This window comes from Vicugna pacos, chromosome 12 (genome assembly GCF_048564905.1).
Source record: "Vicugna pacos chromosome 12, VicPac4, whole genome shotgun sequence".
NCBI classification, from domain to species: Eukaryota; Metazoa; Chordata; class Mammalia; order Artiodactyla; family Camelidae; genus Vicugna; species Vicugna pacos.
This window is the reverse complement of record NC_132998.1, coordinates 46,306,966-46,314,478: the sequence shown is the minus strand read 5'-3', so window position 1 is coordinate 46,314,478 and position 7,513 is coordinate 46,306,966. Positions and strand designations below refer to the sequence as shown.

Genomic DNA, 7,513 nt, shown 5'->3' with positions numbered 1-7,513 from the left:
TTGGCATATACTCAGAAATGGTATTGCTAGATTATATAGTAATACTATTTTTAATTTTTTGAGCAACTATCATATTGTTCTCTGTAGCATCTGTACCATTTCACATTCTTACTAGCAGGATAACCTGCTTTTGATTTGCTCAGAATCAACTGATTTGGGTCATTAATTACATCTGCAAAAAAAAAAAATCCACTTTTGTCATGTAACAACCACAAGAGAGAAATCCATTGTATTCAGTTTCTCCCAACACTCAAGATGACAGGATTATACATGGTGTTTACACTGGGGATGAGAATCTTGGAGGGCATTTTAGAATTCTGCCCACCACACTTCCATAAGCAGAAAGAATATTTATGGACAAGATGTTGAGTGGTTCCAGAATTAGTGAGAAGGCCCTCAAAATGAGCAGGGACAAATTGTAAGGCAGGCAATAATAACAAACATGGTCAAGATCACACTATATGAAAATGTGGCTAGAATGTCACTGTTGGTGCCACCACCACCCGAGAGTAAATGTTATGATAACTGTGGTAACCAACCTCTAAGAAGGTCCCCGGTGACCTCCTCCTAGTGGTAATCACATCTTGCACAGTGCTCTCACATTGTCCCTGTGTTGTTCTGAGTGACCTGTAGCATTCAAAACAAGTGATGATGGGTCACTTTAAAGATGAATTGATAGAATACAGTATGGCTCCAGACTTGGTTGCTCGATCACTCTCTCGAATCACTCATAATGGAAAAGAACCTGAAAAAGAATATATAGATAGATAAATAGATATTTGAATCACTTGGCTGTACACCAGAAACTAACACAGTATTGTAAATCAACTATACTTCAATTAAAAAAACATAAGTGTCTAAACACTGGCATAAAAATAATGATGAGTGGAAAATTATATTCTCATTATAAAACATAAGATCTAAAACTATAAAGAATAAATACTCAGTAATTTATTTCCTCACTTAGATCTATAACCAGCTATTCTAGAATTTGTATATCAGAACCCAACTCCCTCTTTTATTGTTAGCTATCACTTAAAATCAGTTTATATCATTCATTTATTCAGTTGTTCATTCAACAAATATCTAGGAGCACCTGCCATGTGCCAAGCCCCCTATTAGTGCTAAAGTTATAACAATGTAAACCTATAGTCCCTTAAATCAACAACAATCAGTAACTCAATTTCATGATCAAACATAGCACCATAAATAATAAAATAGCCTCCTTCCATTTATGTCCTTCCATTATCTGTGACATGTTTTTACCAAAAATGAATAGCTTGAGTCTAACCAAGCCCTTTAGATCAGGCATCATTTTATAAGAATTAAAGAGGATAGAATAACATATTAAATTATACCATAAGGATTCAATCAGAAAAACCCAAATGTAAGATAGTCTATAGGACAATTGGCCTGGTCTCTTCAGGAAAGTTGAAATCAATATAAAAAATACAAAAGTGAAGATTTTAAGGTTAAAAGAAACTGAAAAATATAACAACCAAATTAAATATGTAAATTTTGACTAGATTCTGATTTGGAAAAATGTTATAATTGATTTTGGGGAAAATTTTGAATAGGGATGGGGTTTTAGATTTTCAAAAATTTTTTTGAAGATTTATTTAACATTTTTTTGGAGGGTGGAGGTAATTAGGTTTGTTTGTTTGTTTGTTTGTTTATTTATTTATTTTTAGAGGAGGTACTGAGAATTCAGTCTAGGACTTGTGCATGCTAAGCATGTGCTCTACCACTTGAGCTATACCCTCCCCTCAGATTGATATTAAGAATTTTTTTATTTGTGTTCTAAGACATGGTAATAATGTTATGATTATAAAATTGGTCCTTAATTTAAGGATATGAACATATAAAATGTCATAATGTTAACAATTTCTTTTCAAATGGTTCAGCAAAATAAAAAATAAATATAAATTCTCATATAAGTAAATAAAGCAAATGTAGTAAGATGTTAATCTAAATCTAGCTAATGGGTATTTAAATGTTTATTATACTATTCTTTCAACTTTTCTGCTTGAGATTTTTCCTAATGAAAAATTGAAAGAGGAAAAGAAACTTTTGTGGGGGGACTGTGCTGTGATTCTCTGATAGGGCCAATACTGTTGCCTTAGAGGCATTTGGAAAGTGATAGGGATATTTTTGATTATCAAAATGATGGGAGCAGTACCATGATTTAGTGAGAAAGGAGGTGGCAGGGATGCTAAATAATTTGCAATGTGAAGGAATTCTTCACACAATAATGAATTACATTTCTCAAAATGCCATTACCTCCCCTGTTGTGAAATACTAAAAATAAGTGAATAAACAGCTCTTTCCTAAAAATCCTTCCTTTACCCGTGTACAATTCTAGTGTTCCTTCTTTAATCCACACAAAAAATAAATAATAATAATCCTGATAGACTAATCTTTAGTCCTGATTCCCACTTACTGTTGTCTTTTCTTTCCTTAATTTGTTCTAGTTTGGTTTCACAATCACCATTCCTTAAAAACTGATCTTATCAGGATGACCACTGATGTTATTACTAAGTTCAAAGGACATTTTGCGGTATTTGACCGTGATGGATAATTCCTCCTTCTTGAAAATTTCCCCTCGTCTTTCATAACACCACTGACTTTTAGTTTTCGTCCTAATCTCTAACTACTTTTTTTTAAACACCTTTATTGTGGTGTGATTCCTGTATTTCAGTAAACTACACATATTTCGGGTGTACAATTTGATGAATTTTGATAGAGGTATACACCAATGAATCTCTAACTGCTTTTTAGACTCCTCTCATATACTCCTTTTTTTTTTCTGCCTACATTTTCTTTCACAGGATTTCATCTGTAGCCCTCTTCTCTTTTCCCTATACAAAGCTTTTTTCCCCCCTCATATCCCCACCTCAAGGGCCAGATAGTGCAGCTAAGTTCCAGGTCTGTTTATACAACTGCTTACTGATGTGAAATATCTGAACCTAACAAAGGCAAAATGGGATTTAACTGCTCCCCACATATACTTGCTTCTCTTAGAGTCATTATTTGAGGCCCTGACTGGGATCTACTTAATGCTTTGGGAACCCACTATAAAAAGACATCTGTCCTTGGTGGCAAAGGAGGAGAGGGGTAGGACAGAGATAGCCTCTGCAAAGAAATGACTCTTCGTCAAAGTAATTAATCAAAGAGGAACTGGATGAGGTGTTTGAGAGTGATGCAATGTGAGTTAGGGAGGAGACTCCATCAGAAAAACAGAGGTGGAAACACAAAGGCAATTAAAACTACGGAAGTGAAGATAATTCACAATTAAGTATACGTGTTTTTTGTCAGGAAGAACTGGCAAGAGACAGGATTGTAAGAGCAGACAGGAAATAGATCATGAAGAGTCATTCATGCCATGCTAAGGAGTTTGGATTTTATCCTATCAGGTCAGAGTTGGCGGATTAATTGCCCACAGGCTACCAAAGTGGTTCGTTTAGTTCTTCTTGTATTTTAAAAAATATAGATTTAGCTGCCAACATTTAAACATTGAGAAATTTTACATACAGATCTGAACTTCTTGCCTGTCCTGAAGAATTGGGAGTTCTGGCCACATTTTTCCATATTTGACAGGTTCTGCTGTCATCACTCTGTAATAGTCCCTATTGATCTGCTTTATTCAAGAATCATTTATGCCACCTGCCTGGCCCCTGTGGCCATTGGCAATTGCTACTTACCGTTCAGATGATGGGGAGCCATTGAAGAGATGTTAGCGGGTAGAGGAGATAGCTTCATCAGATATTTGGGTCAGAAAGATAAATCTGGAAGAAAAATAGAGGTTAGATTCCAGGGTGTAGGAAAGGGTACCATAAGTCACTGAATATTTAAATTCTAGAGCAAAACTGGGCTGTGGATGTGGAGTGAGAACATACTCATTACCTTGACTGAGACACCATCTACCCCCCTAAACCACTGGATAAGTCAGAGGAGGCCAGAACTTGGCAGTACTGGAGTGACAGTTGAAGACAGCCTCAACCAGGGCAATGATAATACAGATGGAGAGGAGGGGACAAAACTCAGTAGAGTTTAACGATTGATTGTTTGTGGGATGCAAAAAAATGGAAGAAATCTAGGGTAGTTTCTGAATGGATAATGAATGACAAGGTCAATTTTGCTTAAAAATCTTCTATCACACTGCCTAGTAAAAGGTAAGTTCTCTCATGTTAATTGCATAGACTTGTTTCTCACAGCCACTAGATGTATTTTCACATATTCCTAGTAGCTATGCATCAGTAAATAATGCACCTTTCCTGAGTAAAACTCTAGGAAAGATAATTGAACTTAATAACATAAATGAAAGCTTTGAGAAGAACTTGGTGATCACTAGGAACTACTAAAGGTTCTTGAAAAATGAGGCATGCTAAATTAAGCTCATTGGTTTATTATTTGTCTGTTTGTTTTGTTAAGAATGTGGGGCTAGGTCAGGATAATGTAGAAAGAGAGTTTGAGAGAGAAGGCACAATTTGTAAAGTTTCTCTAAGCTGCTTTGCCTTGTTGGATTTCTTAGCCTGACAATTTCTCCAACTCTATCAGATTTCCATTTTTCTTTGTATTCTGCACATTATCCTAATTTCTCTTCCCATTTAATCACCAACAGAGTGACTTGTTTTTTCTTCTTGTATCTGTTAGGCTCTGGATATTTCTAGTTTTCCCAAACTGTGTAACTTTTACTTAAATCTCCAATATTATTACATTTCTTGTACATATCTTTACCTCTAACTCATAAACCCTCTCACTCCTGATGCAAACACATACGCATACACACACACACACACACACAGAGTATACATATTATATGTAAGTTGTATGTGATTTCTCTTTCTTATTTCTCAAATTATTTTAATTTACTTCATTTTAACTGTTTCAGATTCATCCTTGTAAATTTTATCTTTTATATATTATTTTTAATTTTTATAGATTAAATTCTATAACTGATTTTTTTCACACCTTTTTAATACCTATTATGTGGTTATCTGAGTAGCTAAGAATAAAGAAGCTTGTATATATTCCATTCACACAATTGTAAAAGAAGACATGAAAGATGTGCTGAGAGGTGTGAGGGTTATCATTGCCAGATATATATGTACGATACAAATATATTGAAAGTATGAACAAGAATGTCTTTATTCTTAATTACAGTCAAGAAGGCGATCAGCCAATATATTTCCTATCTCGGAAGGTAGCTAATTTTTACTTTTCTTTTAGCATAGGTTAAAAACAAACCTTGGAGTGGATAATAAGGCCATTCCTCTGTTCATTTTCATAAAAGCCACTGCAGTGTTCTCATCCCTCAGGTATAGGAAATATTGGCACAGCATCAGAATAGTTCAGACATGAGATGAAAGCTTGCAAATCTGTCCCTGTAGTATCAGTCTTGTACATTTATAGCCATTTTTGTGTTTCTACTGTGGCACTCTCTCTGACCTTCTTTATCTCCATCACCTCTATCACAGTTCAACCCTGTTTAACTCATTTCTAGAGGTGAAAGATAGCATAGCATAGTTTTCTCTACTGTAAAGTTTTCTGGTATGTTATTGACTTAATTCTGAAGACAAGTGTTTCCTCCTGCCTGGGTAAGGGAAGAAAAGAGGACAAGAGAACATTAATATTTTGAAGTGATGAAGTTGTTCTATGTCTTGATTATGGTGGTGGCTACATAATGATATACATTTGTCAAAAAGCGTAGAACCGTACATGAAAAAGGGCAAGATTTACTGTAGGTAAATTATACCTCTTTAAAACAAAAAAAAAGAGAGAGAAAGAAACCAGTTAAGTTCTAAGATTGTCAAAGTTATACCCAAGAAAAAATATACTATATTTGTAGAGTCATATTGATACTCAGATGATAATTTTCCTGTTAAGATAGTAAATATTGTTAATATAACCTTCAATACAGCTTAGTGACTCTCCTTATTAAAACTTTAAAAGAAAACAGTTAAGTTCTCAAAAGCCGTCTTATATACTAATCATTTGTTTTTCAGAAGTTTAAATTTAAACTTCAGTTAACAGCATCGAACTGGTTAACTAAGTATGGTAGAGAGCCAGCCTCCAAATGGCCCCCAGTGATCCTCACCTCCTGGTGTTCACACTCCTGTGTAACATGTTCACTCTCACAATGCAAAGTGCGACTTGTGTAACCAATAAGGTATTGAGGAAATCAGAGTGTGATTTCCTAACCTAAGTCGTAAAAGCTTTAATGTTTCTGTCCTACCCTCTCAGGGATCAGGCGCTCAGAGAAAAGCTAACTGCTGTGTTGTAGGGATACTCATGCAGCCCTACTGAGATGCCCATGTATAAGGGAAATTTTCCATGTGAGGGAGCCATCTTGGAAGGAGGGCCTCCAGCTTAAGTGAAGCGTTCACTGCCTAGTGTCTACAGTGCAGCCTCATGAGAGATCTAGAGCCAGAGACATCAGCTATGGTGCTCCCAAGTTCCTGACTCATACACACTGTGAGATAATAAATGTTCATTATTGATTTAGGCTGCTAGTTTGAAATAATTTGTTATATGACAGCGGACAAAGATACACTAAAAAAATTAGAGGAGGGGTGCTGCTTAAGTCAGAGTCTTGGCAGCAAGTGACAGGTGGCACCTGAAAAGCAAAAGGCTGTGTAGATTAAAAACTGTAACAACAAAAAGCAGATGCAAGAACTGAGAAAACGTAACAGTGTGGATCGAATCAATGAAAGGGCAAACAGTCCGATACTCTTCAATATTCTGGAACAAATCTCTGACAGGGGATATTCATTATAAGAAATTATGGAGAGAGTATCCAATTTTACTTAGGTATTTAAGAAGGCAGGAACATACTTCGTGAATATTTTGGTAAACTATTAACAAGTATGACCCTTAAAATGTAAGCTCTGGACATTAAGGAAATTTAGATATGAGGAATACCACATTTTCAGGTGATTTTAATAAAAAGTTAATTATATTAAATAAAATCTGTTAGCTTTTTTCCATTGTTACAGAACAAAAATTCATAAATTTAATCTTTGGCACAATGGAGTCCAGCAGATCCTAAGGCACTAATATCCTTAAAATCGGAGATTTTAAATGATACAAAAAGTATTGGGAGGTGTGTATCAGCCTGATCTGAGGCGCCGGTGCAAAACTGTTTCAACAAGTAGTTAGAAGATCATCTTCCTTCTGCCCGTGAACATAAGTTAGCAAGTTTTTATATATCTTACTAGTTAAGAGTGAGAATGGATTACGTGGGTACGTCTTCGTTCTCTGGCTAGCTTTAAGCTCCTTTAAGGTAGACTCAATATCTTCTATTCGCCAGTGTAGTGAAGCATCATGATGCTTACACTGATGCTTGACAAATGCTTGTGATTGATTTCACTGGCTGATACTGTAGTTTGCAACTGGGGCTATGTCGAACATAATAGATTCTTTTCAAATATGCTGCATACCTGGGCCTTGAAATAATTTCTCAGGGTCTATCAATTAAACCCCCCTGAAATGCCCATCAGACTTATTTTGAATA

General features: G+C 35.4%; 1 long non-coding RNA gene across 1 annotated transcript; it reads right to left on the bottom strand.

Annotated features, from left to right (window-relative positions):
• Positions 1–464: 464 nt before the first annotated feature.
• Positions 465–3,777, bottom strand: LOC140700477 (uncharacterized). The gene is made up of 2 exons (XR_012078879.1): positions 3,702–3,777; positions 465–745 (listed from the first exon to the last, which is right to left on the bottom strand). It is a non-coding gene; the product is annotated as an uncharacterized lncRNA (long non-coding RNA).
• Positions 3,778–7,513: the final 3,736 nt, after the last annotated feature.